The following is a 15,508-nucleotide window of genomic DNA, read 5'->3' as shown; positions in this document are numbered from 1 at the left end:
GATAAGTTTTTCAGCATTGCTTTGCATCAATTGTCACGAGCATCTTTTTGAGCTTTTATTAGTCCAACTTTTAGAAAGTTAATGAAATATATACTCAATGAAAAAAGTTGATGCCCATCATACTAATTGTCAAGATTGCACTTTATCTCACTATAGATCACATGTCAATCTTTCTTTACTAGCTCTTGCACAGCATCAATGTTTTCTGGCATAATAACTGATTTTGGTTAATCTTTGCGAGTTTCGTCACTTAATGAACGGCAGCCTCTAAAGAATTTATTATAAAGTCTAGTTCCGAGATCTATTAGAATCTTTGATGTGCCACGAATAGTCCGTCCTATGGCAAAAAGGGACTTTTTTCCCAGAGAATGGAAATCATACATCAATCATAAATTTATCATACCATGTTTTGGTTAAATAATATATGGATCTCTCTTCCTTCCAAATTTTTTTAATTTTCTCCAAATATTCCTGAACACCTGACAATTCCATTACGGCAGCTCTTTTGTTAACCATCTTAAGCTTAAATCCAAGTTTTATCAGGTATCTCCGCAAGGTTGGGACTGAGAAATGTTTGTCCCTTGCCGATAAGGTGTTCTTAACCATCTCTATGGTCAGAACCTCATTGTTTTCGTATTTAGAATACACAACTTCCCTTAGCAATTTGGCAATATCCGTGTCAAGTTCTTTTGATTGTCCTGCATCTTTCCTTTTTTTCTGCCCTTAGTCCCTTTTTTACAAATTAGCATATTGTACTATAGGGAATTTGTTAAAAGCGCTGTTTTTTGCAAAGCACTTCATTCATTTGTGAACTGAGGATCATTCCTTGGATTGTTATAGACATTTAGATAAATTTGTTTGGCGTCTGTACTTAAACAATTAAAACTGCTTGATTTTCCCCTGTAGCTTCTACTTTCCTTGCTTCTTTTTGCTTTCTCAACACTAGAAAATGAACTATCAGGACTATGTAAGTCTAAATCACTGTCCAGATCACTCTTATTGTTTTTATCACAAATGTTGTTATCTTTCTTGCGCTTCCACGGTCTTCATAACACTTTCTCCGCACAAACACTTTCCTCTTCATTTGCCAAATTTTCCTGCCCATTTTCCCAGGGTCGAAACATTTTAAGGTCTTTAGGTATAATACCAAAATAAATCCACAAAAACAAATAAAAAAACACATTTCCTCACAGTAAAAACTGCAAAAAATTTAGACGAATAAAGGACAAATTCTAAATTCTCCACTTTCATAAACGTGTAAAAAGCAAAACCCATCAAATAATAATAACCTCACATGATCTCCCTCCCAACTATTAAAGGTGATAGACCCATCCTTAAAGACCTTCTTTAAAAATACGACGAAAGTAATAGAAAAACAGCCCAAAAATTTATTTGGGTATGGCCCCGTAATCCTCAAAATCAGTGGGATAGAGAGAGATACACAATCACTTGCACAGCCTAAAGTAGGAATAGCCAGAACGCAGGTGTTTTATCTTTGTTTAATAGACTGGCTAAAAGGTGGTGAGAAGTCTGTGAGTGCTGGAGTGTTTAAAATGTCTTGTAAAATGCTTGGATTTTAGTCCGCGGTCAATTTTTTGATATTATTTTCTTTCAAAAAATGGACATTTTAGTGTAAGACATGGGGTTTTACGTATATTTAAAATGATTTCATAGATAAACTATATACAATTTTGCTATTTAAATATTAATATCATGCGACAATAAATACGACATGGGCGTACGGACTAGTTAGTGCGGCATCTGCGAGACATCAAAGATTCTAATAGATCTCTTAACTAGACTTTACCAATGGGAGAATTTAACCGAATAGAAAAATTATGCAGTTGATTTAGAGCGTCCATCCCAGGCAGTTGATTGAGAGTGTCTTACTCTTCTTTCCTCTCCTTTATCGCTCTGTCCAATGATTGAATATATTAAACTTCCTGGAAGAAATACAATTTATCTGCCAAGCAGTTGATTTAGAGTCTTTTTTTCTCTCTATCAGGCCACTAAATGCATTTACATCTCTTTCCAATGTTTGACTGTATTCAACTGCTTGGAAGAAATAAAGATATTCACCTTTTTTTTCTCTCTATTAGGTAATTAAATGCATTTACGTCTCTGTCTAATGATTGACTGTACTCAACTGCCTGGAAGAAATAAAGATATTCTCCCAGGCAGTTGACTTAAAGTGTCTTACTCTTCTTTCCTCTCCTTCATCTCTCTGTCCAATGATTGAATATATTTAACTGCCTGGAAGAAATACAATTTGTCTTTTAAGCAGTTCGTTTAGAGTCTCTTTCTCTCTATGTCAGGTAATTAAATGCATTTTCGTCTCTGTCTAATGATTGACTGTACTCAACTGCCTGGAGGAAATAAAGATATTCTCCCAGGCAGTTGACTTAGAGTGTCTTACTCTTCTTTCCTCTCCTTCATCTCTCTGTCCAATGATTGAATATATTTAACTGCCTGGAAGAAATACAATTTGTCTTTCAAGCAGTTGCTTTAGAGCTCTCTCTCTGTCAGGTAACTAAATGCATTTTTATCTCTGTCTAATGATTGAGTGTACTTAACTGCCTGGAAGAAATAAAGATATTCTCACAGGCAGTTGATTTAAAGTATTTTTTTCTCTCTGTCAGGTGGTCAACTGCATTTTCTATTTGGCATGACTCGTATACACAGTGGCAAAGAATAAAACTGTCTCGCAAAAATTGGAACTATCCATGCCCTAATGTGTTGATAATTGATTGATTTTGATAATTATAAAGTTGTCAAAAATACAACAACTTAATGTTTCGTTGAGAAAACATTTTTATAAAGAATACACGTTGTGTTGAAATTAAACTTGAACAAAACTGAAGAAGGTAATGTATAGCTAAATGGCGCCTAAAGCACTTAGTATTACCAAAACTCATAATATAATCCATCGTGGATGTTCCAAATTAATTTAGATGTGTTTAGCTTTAATATTTTCCAAATAAATTTCCAAGACCACACTTACAATTGTAAGGAATTATTGGAATTTCAAAAGAGAAACTTCAGGTATATTTTTTTTTTTTGTATACTTATATACATATAATTGATAACTACCACTACCCAGCTTCTAAGATTTTTTTTTGGATGCATTTTAATAGGCATATAAATCCGCTCGGCATTTGCCGCACTTCCTTTGCAGTATTCTTGCGTGTGTAACAGCGTTTATGTTCATTATTCGCCGCATCATTTATTCGAGGATGAGACACTATAATTTGTAGTGTAAACAGGTTGTTAAAATACCCTATTATATCACGGGGCAGCTTTTTATCCGAAAGGCAGATGGTGTGGTATGGGCCACCCTAATGCCGGTATGTAGAGGATACGCCTTACTATACTTGAAGAGAATGGCTTTATTATGTTGATCTGCATTAGTTTTGTATAGTAGTGAAGGTTTTATGTGAAGTTCAAGGATGTAAAAATATAGAAGAACTAGCAAGGTGCAGCGGAAAAATTAAACGTATTATTGAAGTTCAAGAACAAAGAAAAGAAACATATTTGAGAAGGAAATTTATTTTTTATTACAGCATTTATTACATTTATTACAGCAGAATTCCTAATCTATAACCCAATAAAATCGTAAAACTACTTTATTTTTAAGTTGCGTGTGTAAAAAAATAAAGAGGTACATATGCTAACGGCAGCTTTCGAGCAATATAGAGCGTGAGTTTGACATGCATTGTTTAAATGAAATGCCTACTTTGTCGGTGCCATCCAGTTTCATCGGAGTGTATTGAAGTTTATCAGACACTTATAACTGGAGAAAAGAAAAGCTGAGAACGAATCTAGGCTTATGTATCTAAGCTTTTAAATATCTCTAAATACAAAATGTAATTATTTTAAAATAAATGAAACAAATAAATAACAAGTGCTCTTACTGCAACTGGATACTGATGTAAAAGATATTTACAGTACTCTTATGGAAACTTCACACTCAGGTCAGCTTGCTAACGACTACAACAGAACTTTTCCTTTGATCAACTGGCTCTACCAAGAGACTTAACTTGCCTTTTCTAAGAGTACAAGGCAGGTAATGGTATGGAACGGTAGAGAACCGTAGGGCACCGTAGGGAACTTCAAGATCTTAGAAGGATTTAAGCATTAGTTAGTGTCCACAACATCTTAAAGAACGATAAAAGGAAACTACTTCAAATTATAGCCGACTTTTGAATTTTTAAAAAGGTGTTTTACTCCTAAAATTCCTTCAGAAAAAAAAACCAAGATGGTCGATAATCAGATATACATCATAAAATAATATATAGGAGGATTAACCAGAATGACCACTCTCTGTGTTTAGTGAATCCAAGAGTTAAGGCGACATCTATTGACAAGATATAAATACTAAAAAAGTTTTCGCATATGCAGCATTTAGCGTGCGGTATTTTTCTTTAACGGTAACAGTAAATTTATTAGTGAAATAAAAGAATAGGAATTATAGTATGAGGTATCATCATGGTTTATTTAACTTTTTATAATTAAAAACGCTTCATTTGTATTTGCTTAGTATTCTGAAAATAAATAGTACTATTGTTTGTTACAGGTTTTAAATTTTTCCCCTTTAAAATATTGTTTAATTCTTTTATGTAGTTAAATTTAGTAGTTATGTAGTTATTTGGTCCTTGATCACCGAAAATTCAACTTCAAGTCCTTGTAAAAAGATAACTAAGTGATCTATGGTGACAAAGTCTACCTTTTCTAATAGCCTGATTATTTCAAATTTATTATTTGTACGTTTTTTACAGTTTATACCTATATAAATCCAACATTTTGGGCAAAACGTGGAAAAAGTCCAATTTCGCTAGTTCTCGACCACCCGCCGCAACTTTCGACCAATTTTGTGTTAATTTCCGACCATCTTTTTATACAGGAATTTAAAACAGATCTTATAATAGTAACTTACCCATTCAACAGTAACTTACCCAATCTTGTAGAAAGTTTTCCTGAAATTGAAGAATATTAAAAGAAAATAAAAGAGAAGATAACAAATCTTGTTTTCATTATTAAACTTAAATCATACATATTTAAAAAAAATAGAAATTCTTCTTTAACTACGAACCAAGAGCTATTTTGGTTATTATTTGGTTTCATTGCTTTAATACTTTCAATGTTAATTTCATACATTTAAATGTAAAAATAAATCAGCCTTATTGCTTAAAAGTTTATCATAGTTATACCTACTTATAAAAGGTTAAAAAAAACAGTAAATAAATAATAAGAAAGGAACGAAAAGAGAATTCTTGATTAAACTAAAATTAAAAACAAGAGGTTGAAATACCTACATTCACTAGCCTTACTCACATTTACTACATTTGTACTCTCTAGCTACAGCTATTTCATACACTGTATCTTTTAATTCGGTACACTTTTTGTTATACCATTTATCACACAAGTCGCGGCCAGTATTCATTTTGTCTTCATTCTCTGTATCACTCCCTATTCAATCCTATTGTACATAATCCATATGGTGTATCCGAGGGGGTATCTGATAATTTTGGAGTAATGTTTTTTTCTTTTGCACATTTTTTTGGAGCTTTATTTGTTGATCCTTTTTTTTGTATCGTTTCGTCTTTCTTTTCTTTCAGCTACTTCTCTTTGCTTTTAATCAGAATCATCTTTTTTTTTCTTATAATGTTCTGTCCATTTGTCTGAGGAAATTGCACTGGGAGTTTTTTATCCTTTATTTCTGTTCCTGTAGTATTTTTGCTTCTTTTAACTGGTTTTAGAAATCTTAAATGTTTATCAAATATGTCCTGTGATAACATTGGTGTGGTTGTAGCACTCTTTGGTTCTTGGTTGGATTTAATTTCTGTACACTTTAAAGGCAATAATACTCTTATGTTTTTCTCGTTTTTTTCACCAGACTCTTTAGGAGTTAATTCTATGGTAGTATTATTGATGCTATTCATAAAGGTGTCACTACACCAGCTGGAACGACTTTAATGCTGTATCATTTATTGAGTCAATTCCTTCCATTGGGGATAGATTTTCTTCACTCAAATTATCGATGTTAGCATTGATTATATCAGAAGGCACAGAGTTTTGACCAGTTAAGGACTGAGCAGGAAGCTGCCGATTATCACAAAATATTATTTGAGCATCAGGAATTTTGCCAGGATTCAGAAGACTGCAATCTCTTGTGGATAGCTCAGATTTATAAGCTGTAAAAGTTGACGGTTGGTCTACTACAAAATCTGCCTTCAAATCTTCATCAACAGTTGAATTAGGTTTTTGCATCAAGTCTTATTTTCCCAATTTTTCACTCTCATTTTTCCTCTTTGTTGGATATATATTTTTTTCGAGTAAAGATATTTCATTTAAAATAACTTCTACACTTATGCCATACGATTCGAGTTCAGTTTTAATTTTGTCGATCACTTTTTTTGCAAATCTTATATCCTTCTGATTTATTTGGTCAGAAGACTTTCTACTAGTTTTTTTATTTATATTCTCTACATTATTCTTAACGCATTTTGTATAATCCACTGCATCAGGATCAAATGGATATAGGCCACATTTACCGAATCCATTTTTAATGTTCGTTGGTCTAAATACACTGACGTCGGCTGGCTGTAGCATATGTGTTGTGTTTGGTGGGAGTGCATATAAAATAATTTTATTGTATTCACACCAATTACTTAAAGGTAAAGGTACATATGCGACAAGTGGCCATTCACTAACAAAAGAACGAGTCTCTGGATATCGTTATCAATAAGCCACCTATTGAAGTCATTCGCCCAGGTGATTTTACAGTACAAAAAAGGAGATAGGTTGAGAATCGACAACTGTCGACCTATTAGCCTACTCCCCCACTCGTACAAACTTCTGACAAAGATAGTATCAAATAGGCTTACAGCTAAACTAGATGCTTATCAGCCTCCGGAACAAGCTGGCTTCCGAAAAGGTCATAGCACAATAGAACACATACAATCCGTTCGTACTATAATAGAAAAATACAACGAGTACAATGAACCACTACACCTCGCATTTGTTGACTAAAACAAAGCTTTTGACTCCGTAGAGTTGTGAGATATTTTTAAGGCCATGAACAATGCAAGAATCGACTCTCGATACAAGCAGCTTCTCAAACAGATATACGAAGATGCGACAATCACCGTTAAAATCTCGGAAGAGATAGAAACAAACAAAATTCAAATAAAAAGAGGAGTAAGACAAGGGGACACCATCTCCCCAAAGCTGTTTACACTGGCACTGGAAGACGTTTTTAAAACTCTGGGCTGGAACGAGAGAGGCATCAAAATCGACGGCAAACATCTGAGCCATTTACGCTTTGAGGATGATATAGTACTCTTTAGCCAGAATATAATAGAATTACAGGAGATGTTGGCAGAACTTCAAAGAGAATCGAAAAGGTTTAGGCATGAATTTAAATAAAACAAAAGTCATGTCACCTGACAATATTCAAGTACATATAGAAGACCGAATTATTGACAACGTCGGAGAATATGTATATTTGGGACATTGCATCAAATTGGGCAAAGAAAATCAAACTGCCGAAATAAACAGACGTGTTCGATTGACATGGGCAGCTACGGGTAAACTGTGTAATGGTATATACTGGCGCTTACTAATTTTTTTCTATCCCCTCTCGATCTTCTGGGTTATTTATAAAGTTTGTAGTTGGTTATCCAACCATTATCTCGGGCGCCACCCTTAAGTTTAATGTGGATGAGGGACCACGGCCTATCGGGTAGCCTTTAGACAGTGGAGAAAGTAATCCAGGTCTTCTGTGTTAGTAAAACAATAGGCAACATTATAACAAAATCACATTTATTCATCCCCAAAACCTAACATGTCATCTCTTTGCTAATACTTTTCAATAAGCCTTACATACGGCCAAATTCAATACGGTACGGTGCGGGAAGAGAAGGAGTGCAATGAAGAGAACCCATGTCGGTAAGCAAAATGTAAAAGCGATGCGGTAATTTATGGCAGTGAATAAACGGATCAGATACAGCCCAGGGAAAATAAAGCATGAAACGGTCGGTATTAATCGGAATGGTAAGCGGTAAGTCACCCACAGGATAATTAAGCGGTCTTGTATCGAAAATAAATGCGGTCGCTCGTAACCTTGGCCAACTCTGTTTAAAATGTCGGTAGACGCGGTCTTAATTATGTAGGTAGAAGATGGCAAGGCTGTCAGGTTGGGAATAATGGGATAATATCCAATGCAGGGTGATACCTCGTAACGGTCCGACACGTAGCCCCCTAGCACTTTTTAAGGAATACACAGTGTTACCCCGTAACGGTCCGGCACGCAACCCCTTGTATCCTGTGGATATTAGGAATAAGGAGATAATGTCCAATGCAGAGTGCTACCTCGTAACGGTCCGACACGTAGCCCCCTAGCACTTTTTAAGGAATACACAGTGTTACCCCGTAACGGTCCGGCACGCAACCCCGTGTATCCTGCGGACGCTAGGAATAATGGGATAATGTCCAATGCAGGGTGCTACCTCGTAACGGTCCGACACGTAGCCCCCCTAGCACTTTTTAAGGAATACACAGTGTTACCCCGTAACGGTCCGGCACGCAACCCCGTGTATCCTGCGGACGCTAGGAATAATGGGATAATGTCCAATGCAGGGTGCTACCTCGTAACGGTCCGACACGTAGCCCCCCTAGCACTTTTTAAGGAATACACAGTGTTACCCCGTAACGGTCCGGCACGCAACCCCGTGTATCCTGTAGACACTAGGAATAGGAAAAGGGAATTTGCCTACCTTCTTACCTATTATACTTACATGCTGACAACAGCGGCGGAGTGAAGGAGCTGGCGGCGGCGGAGCGATGTACGGTACTGTGGGGCTTACCTCGGTCGGTCTTCTCGGTCGGAATGCTATTCTCGGACTCAGCGGACTCAACGGACTGCCCGCTGCCGGTCAGTGCATCGCGTTATATAGAGCATGGACATGCGCGGTACTTAGTAAACGCGGTAGTGGTGGTACGGACACGAACGGTACTGAGGTATTAACGCGGTGATAAATTAATAATTAACGCGGTCGCGCGGTTATTAACAAAATAGAAACTTTCCTAACTTTACTGGGCAAATCTTAGTGGTCAATATGAATCTTGAAAATTATTAATTTCAGTTGGAAAAAGAACCGAGTAATTCTATAGATAAATAAGAGAATTACAGAAAATTTAGTAACTTCGTTACAACTGTCACACGTCTTGAGAAATGAAACTATTCCAATTAATTTGAAAAGAAAGGTCTTCAATGCCTGCTTACTGCCCGTGATGACTTACGGAATGGAAACCATGACACTCACTGTTAAATCAGCTAACAAGCTTAGGACCACCCAAAGAGCCATAGAGCGGATGATGCTAGGAATAAGCCTGAGAGACCATCTCAAAAATGAGAGTATTAGACAAAGAACTAAAGTTGAAGACGTCATAACACGCATAGCCCACCTGAAATGGAGCTGGACAGGACGACTTGAGATGGTCAAGTTCACACATCGTTCAATGGAGACCTCGCATACATAAACGCAGCGTTGGCAGACCACAGTTACGCTGGCTCGATGATGTCAAAAACAAAGTGGGCAACAGATGGCACCAACTGGCACAGAACAAAGGAACATGGAAGAATATAGGGGAGACCTATGTCCAGAAGTGGACTGTGAAGGGTTGCTGAAAGAAGAAAGAAGAAGAAGAAGATAATAACTCTCCTATGATTAAAGGAGAAAAATATCCTTATTGGATAGAGATTTAGGTAGAAATATATTTAGCTCGTGGATATCTAACGAAATATAAAATCGTTAATTGGATTATCTCTAAATTGAGTTCCAGTTAAGAATAAAGCGCATAATGCACTTTTGCAAAGACTGAATTATTACTGTAATATTTAAAAAAAAAGAAGCATAGGAGAATTTTCTTCATTTGTTATAAAACTTCTAAAATCTGAGAAATATTTGTATGTAATAACAAGAAACAACAGACAATTAAAATTGCTATTTGATACTGTCTGAAAAGGCAAACCAATAAAACTGCTCATGACGGTAGACCAAAGATATTATCTCTAGAACAGCTAAAAAATCAAGAAATTCTTTAATTTCCTCTTTTAGAAAAGTTACTATCTAAATTGCCCAAATATTCACATCAATGGCAAATATAAAAAGTAATAAATTCATATATCTATTTCAACAAGTAGCCAAATTGACTACCGCCATAAAGGCCGATAATACATTAACCTTTTACATTTTATTAGTGAACCAACACTAACGGTAGTCGCCTAACGCCGCAGATAAAGATATAGAGTCTTCGAATTGAATAATCCCATCTTTATTGTTATTTGTTGATTTCTATGGGACCAAAGGAATTGTTATTAGTGAAGATTTAAAATATGTACCGGTTTCGAGCCACTATTCTTTTATCTCGACGAGAGAGGATTAAAATAAAATACATTTGGACACGGCTACTTTGCTTTTTTTTATTGACTATTTGTTGACGGCTATGGCCGATGGTAAAAATTAATGGGGTACTACAAGATAATAAATTTGACTCGTCTTCTGAAATTAAGTTCCTATAAAATACGAATACATGCTTGAATGTTTTAAAATAGGTAATAAAAAGATAACAACATGTAAAAAAAATAACAACCAGACATAAAGAGATGATCCATCAATGTTAGCTTAGAGCTTAAATGAGGTAATTAGAACTGGAATTTTATTCAAAAAAGATTTTTTTTCTGATATTGGGTACAGAATTTTGCTTTGTTCGTTACACTTTAATTTTCGAGTTAATTTTCTCTTCTTCTATTGGACTTTGATATCATAAGTGTAGATAGCACCTCCATTAGTTATCCATTAGTCGAACTTACTTAAAGGAATTAAACTATGGCCAGATGAAATTATTTCCCTCTCTCAAAACAAAAACTAACCAACTGGATTTTTATCTTTAGTCACCTGCCATTGTACATTAATGCATTTTTTTCTGCCATTTAGGCATTGAAAATTGGGAGGTATTCGTAGCATACATGAATGTCCTCCAGTTCACGTAGCATATCTTCATCAATATCCAACTTAATTTTTTCGATGTTAATGTACGGTTTTATATTTTCATCAGGTTCATTGTAGAGTTGGGCGATTCGAATATTTTCGATCGTACTTAGTAACTTAGTGATTCGTATTATTCGTACTAAAATTCAATCGTAGATATATTCGATACGCCGTGACATACTTATTGTATAAATGTACAATATGCCTTCACATTTATAATCCATCTTCAAGTCTCTTAAGTATCTTCTTACTAATGAACGTGAGTTACCACTAGAGAATTCTTATGACACATCTGCTAGCGTCCTTTATCTTGACAACGGAAACTGTTGTAACTAACTTGACAGTTTGACGTACCTAATTGGACCAATCAAAATGATAGAAAGGCGTGGCCTAATTAAGGTGGCAAAATTCAATTTAAAACAAAATTAAATCTGAAGCAAACGCCTGGTCAAAAGGTTACTGATAGAAAATAGGGTCTTTTTGATTAGGTGCTAGCATTGATCAGGAAAAAATAAAACTCTTTAGCTTCATTTTATATATATTCAAACAAGTTAAGATACTGCATTCATCATCATATCATCAATTCAGTGTTTTGCATATCACAAATTTTCAAATGGAAATAAAATAATGGTTTCCTTTAATACATTTATTATTTAATTTTCTAAAGCAAAACAAAATAAATTCTGAAAATGAAAACAACCTATTATAGTATAACATACAGTGTGGTGACTTTAACTGGAATAAATTCAGCTAAAACTAATGAAAATTTATCTCGCAAAATTCCTGAGACCCGTCGATTTTTGTTTATTTTTTTTTCACATTTCAAGATAGTTTTTGTATTTTTTCACCTACAGGGGGGGTCCAAATTAACCCCAACTTTTTTTTTTAAATGGAAAGCCACTTTTTTTAAACTCTCATTGAAAAGAGCCCTTTTTCTTGATTAAATTGCCTTATTTACTTTTGTGATTATCTAAAGGAGAAATAAAATAAAAACCATTAAATTAATAAAAGTTTAATGTATAAGATGCTCAAAATGAGCACCATTTACTTGTTGGCAAAGCCCAAGACGATAATAAAATTCGTTTCTGACATTTTCTAACACTTCTGGAGATATTTGTCGGATTTCTTGCCTAATACGTTCTTTGAGTTCGTCTATGTTTCCTGGTTTGCTCATATAAATTTGACTTTTCAAATGTCCCCACAGAAAAAAATCAAGTGGGGTGAGATCGGGAGAACGTGCCGGCCACTCGATCGCACCCCTTCGACCAATCCATCTGTTTGGAAAATTGTCATCTAAATACTAACATACATTACGGGCATAATGTGGGGGAGCCATTCTGGATGCATTCTGGATTCATAATCTGGATGCACCATCTTGTCTCGAACTGACTCGGATATAAGCCACGTAAGACTGGAACTAGTTCATGTTCAAGAAATTCTAGATATCTTTTCCAGTTAAAGTATCATTGAAGAATATGGGCCCTATAACTTGCCTGCCAATTATGCCAGCCCAAACATTAGTTTTCTGGGGATATTGTATATTAGTTTCCCTTACCCAGTGTGGGTTCTCGTCAGACCAGTAGCGACAGTTCTGCTTATTAACATGGCCAATTAGGGTGAATGTAGCTCATCAGAAAAAAGGATCCACTGCGAAGATATGCGATTTTCGTCAATGGCGTTCATCATTAATTCACAGAACTGAACTCTGCGATCTGGATCGTCTTCCAATAACTCTTGAACGGGTTGCATTTTATAAGGTCGTTTGTTTGCACTTTTTAAAATTTTTAGCACAGATTTATGATGAATAGAGTTTTCAATGCGAGCTACTCTTCTGGCTGCAGTTACGGATTTTTTTCCATCGCTAATAATACATTTAATTGGGTGTTTTAATCGATTTTAGAAGATCTTTGCCTTGAAACATCCCTCACGTGTCCAACTTCTCGAAATTTGCTTTCGATTTTACTAACCGTACCTTGGTTAATAGGTGGCAATTCTGGATATTTCTGCCTGAATAAGTGGACAACCTCTAGCTGAGTACGACTTCTGTCCCAATAACCAATAATCATTAAGATTTCAATCTTGTGGGATTCGGATAAATAAGGCATTTTTTCAATATAAGTTAACTTATTTAACAACTGGTTGAAATTCACTTTAACAGTGACACTACAACAATGTCAGGAAATGTCTCGATACCAATAAAACAAATACGCCAAAAAATTTACCAACACAAAATATTTCGAGACTTTTAATAATTTAATGGTTTTTATTTTTTTTTTCGTATTTCTCCTTTAGATAATCATAAAAGTAAATAGGGCAATTTAATCAGGAAAAATGGCTGTTTTCAATGAGAGTTTAAAAAAAGTGGCTTTCCAGTTGAAAAAAAAAGTTGGGGTTAATTTGGACCCCCCCTATAGGTTAAAAAAAAAACTATCTTGAAATGTGAAAAAAATAAACAAAAATCGACGGGTCTCAGAAATTTTGCAAGATAAAATTTGATTAGTTTTATAACTGAATTTATTCCAGTTAAAGTCACCACACTGTATATCTCTTACACAATACAATCTATTTGTCTCTCATAATATTAACAGCATAGCTTCGAACTATAACATAAAAAAACTTAATTGAAAGACACATGTCTACAAGAAATTAAAATAAACTCAAGTTATAACAGAAATATTTATTCTGGTCCATTCTGGGTACTTAGCTCTCTTAGTCTTTGTACTTCTGTCTCGTCTCATTGAAACTGAAATTGAAAAGTCTTTTATTACTGTGTTATGTTTATAAGAACCATTTAAAATGTCAATACTCTTACATGAGGATATTTGACGTAAAATGTTAATCAATTTTTTGATTGAGGAAAAGAAAATGAGAGGCCAGACATTTTGTAATTTGTATTTATAGTAATCAAGTTAAAAATGAACATTTGAACGGTGGTTAATTGAAATAAATAAAAATGCAGTTGCTTACCGGAAACCTGGAATTGCTGCAAATCAATTAAAAAATTACTCCTCATATTGAATGGGATACTTTTTAGAAAAAATAAATAAAATGGCATCCTTGAAACAAACCCAACCCATATTTACTGCATACATTGAAAAGCAAACTCAAATGATATGACACTCCAGTCAATTCTAACAACGTCATTTCTGTCAATTTTACCAAGATGGCCGACATACGGTTCCGATTCCCACCGTACAAGCTTCATGGAGGAAACATGGTTAGTTTATGTTATACTTAATTTTTAACAAATAATAAATTGAAACGTATATACGACTTCCCAAACAGCAGATAAAAACTGAATCGAGAACTAAAAATGAGAGGCCAGACATTTTGTAATTTGTGTTTACATTTGGACGGTGGATAATTGAAATAAATAAAATCGCAGTTGCTTACCGGAAACCTGAAATTGCCGCAAATCAATTAAAACATTACTCCTGATATTGAAAGAGAAAAATGAAAATAGCATCCTTAAAACAAACCCAACCTCTGTTTACGGTATACATTGAAAAGCAAATGATATGACACTCCATCAATCAATTCCAACAACGTCATTTCTGTCAATTTTACCAAGATGGCCGACATACGATTCCGATTCCCACCGTACAAGCTTTATGGAGGAAACATGGTTTCCAGAACTTAAGAAACAAGTTTTTGGTTTTTTTAAATTAATAATTACTAAATTTTCATCAAATAATAAAATGAAACGTATATACGACCTCCCAAACACCAGATAAAAAATGAATCGAGAACTGAACAAAACGGGTTATCTTCCCACTATCATAAAAGATGATTAAAATATGTCCAACGGTAAGTGGCTGGGTATAGATAACCACCGGCGTATTTATTTATAAGGCTCCCCTGATTATAATGTTAACGATAATGCCGTTTACGATAACCGCCAGATAAGCCGAAATTATTTATTACGGTTATTAAGAATTTCGGCATTTATTGGTCTTTAATTCTTTTGGCGATAAGGACACCTTGTCAGCAGGCCCCATGGTAACCCTTCTATTATGCGTGAGAACGAAATATAGGGGTGAAATAATTATATATGAATACGAGTAAGTTTTATCTGTAAATTAAAAGCTAGGGGTTTATAAGGGGTAAACTCAGTTTTGTTACGATAAATCAGGAAAATCTTACTTTAATAAAATGCGCATTAAAAATTTAAATCCCAACATCGCCGGTTAGTAACGCAAAGATAATCTCGGAGTTTTAAAATTCAGGGAGGCACACACACACACACACAAAGCCAGGCCTGATATTTTCAGAGAACAGAGTGAAATAGTTTGGGAAAGTTAGGATTTCCGGTATTATTTCGAAATTTATGAGACCCGTATTACATACACGCAGTACACACAGGGCTATTTTAGTTTGATATAGAGTGTATGCTTTGCCTCGCCAAGATAAAGCATACTTGGGGAGCAAAGTAAATAAACTTATGGCGTGTATGCGGC

General features: G+C 34.9%; 1 long non-coding RNA gene across 2 annotated transcripts; it reads right to left on the bottom strand.

Annotated features, from left to right (window-relative positions):
* Positions 1-13,595: 13,595 nt before the first annotated feature.
* LOC126750714 (uncharacterized) lies at positions 13,596-15,291 on the bottom strand. Of its 2 annotated transcripts, none has more exons than XR_007665801.1 (2): positions 14,445-15,291; positions 13,596-13,794 (listed from the first exon to the last, which is right to left on the bottom strand). It is a non-coding gene; the product is annotated as an uncharacterized LOC126750714 (long non-coding RNA). The 2 variants fall into 2 exon arrangements; XR_007665802.1 differs by lacking the exon at positions 14,445-15,291 and adding an exon at positions 14,019-14,434.
* Between the last annotated feature and the right edge of the window lie 217 nt (positions 15,292-15,508).

This window comes from Anthonomus grandis, chromosome 2, assembly GCF_022605725.1.
Source record: "Anthonomus grandis grandis chromosome 2, icAntGran1.3, whole genome shotgun sequence".
NCBI lineage: Eukaryota > Metazoa > Arthropoda > Insecta > Coleoptera > Curculionidae > Anthonomus > Anthonomus grandis.
This window is presented reverse-complemented; position numbering and strand designations above follow the sequence as displayed.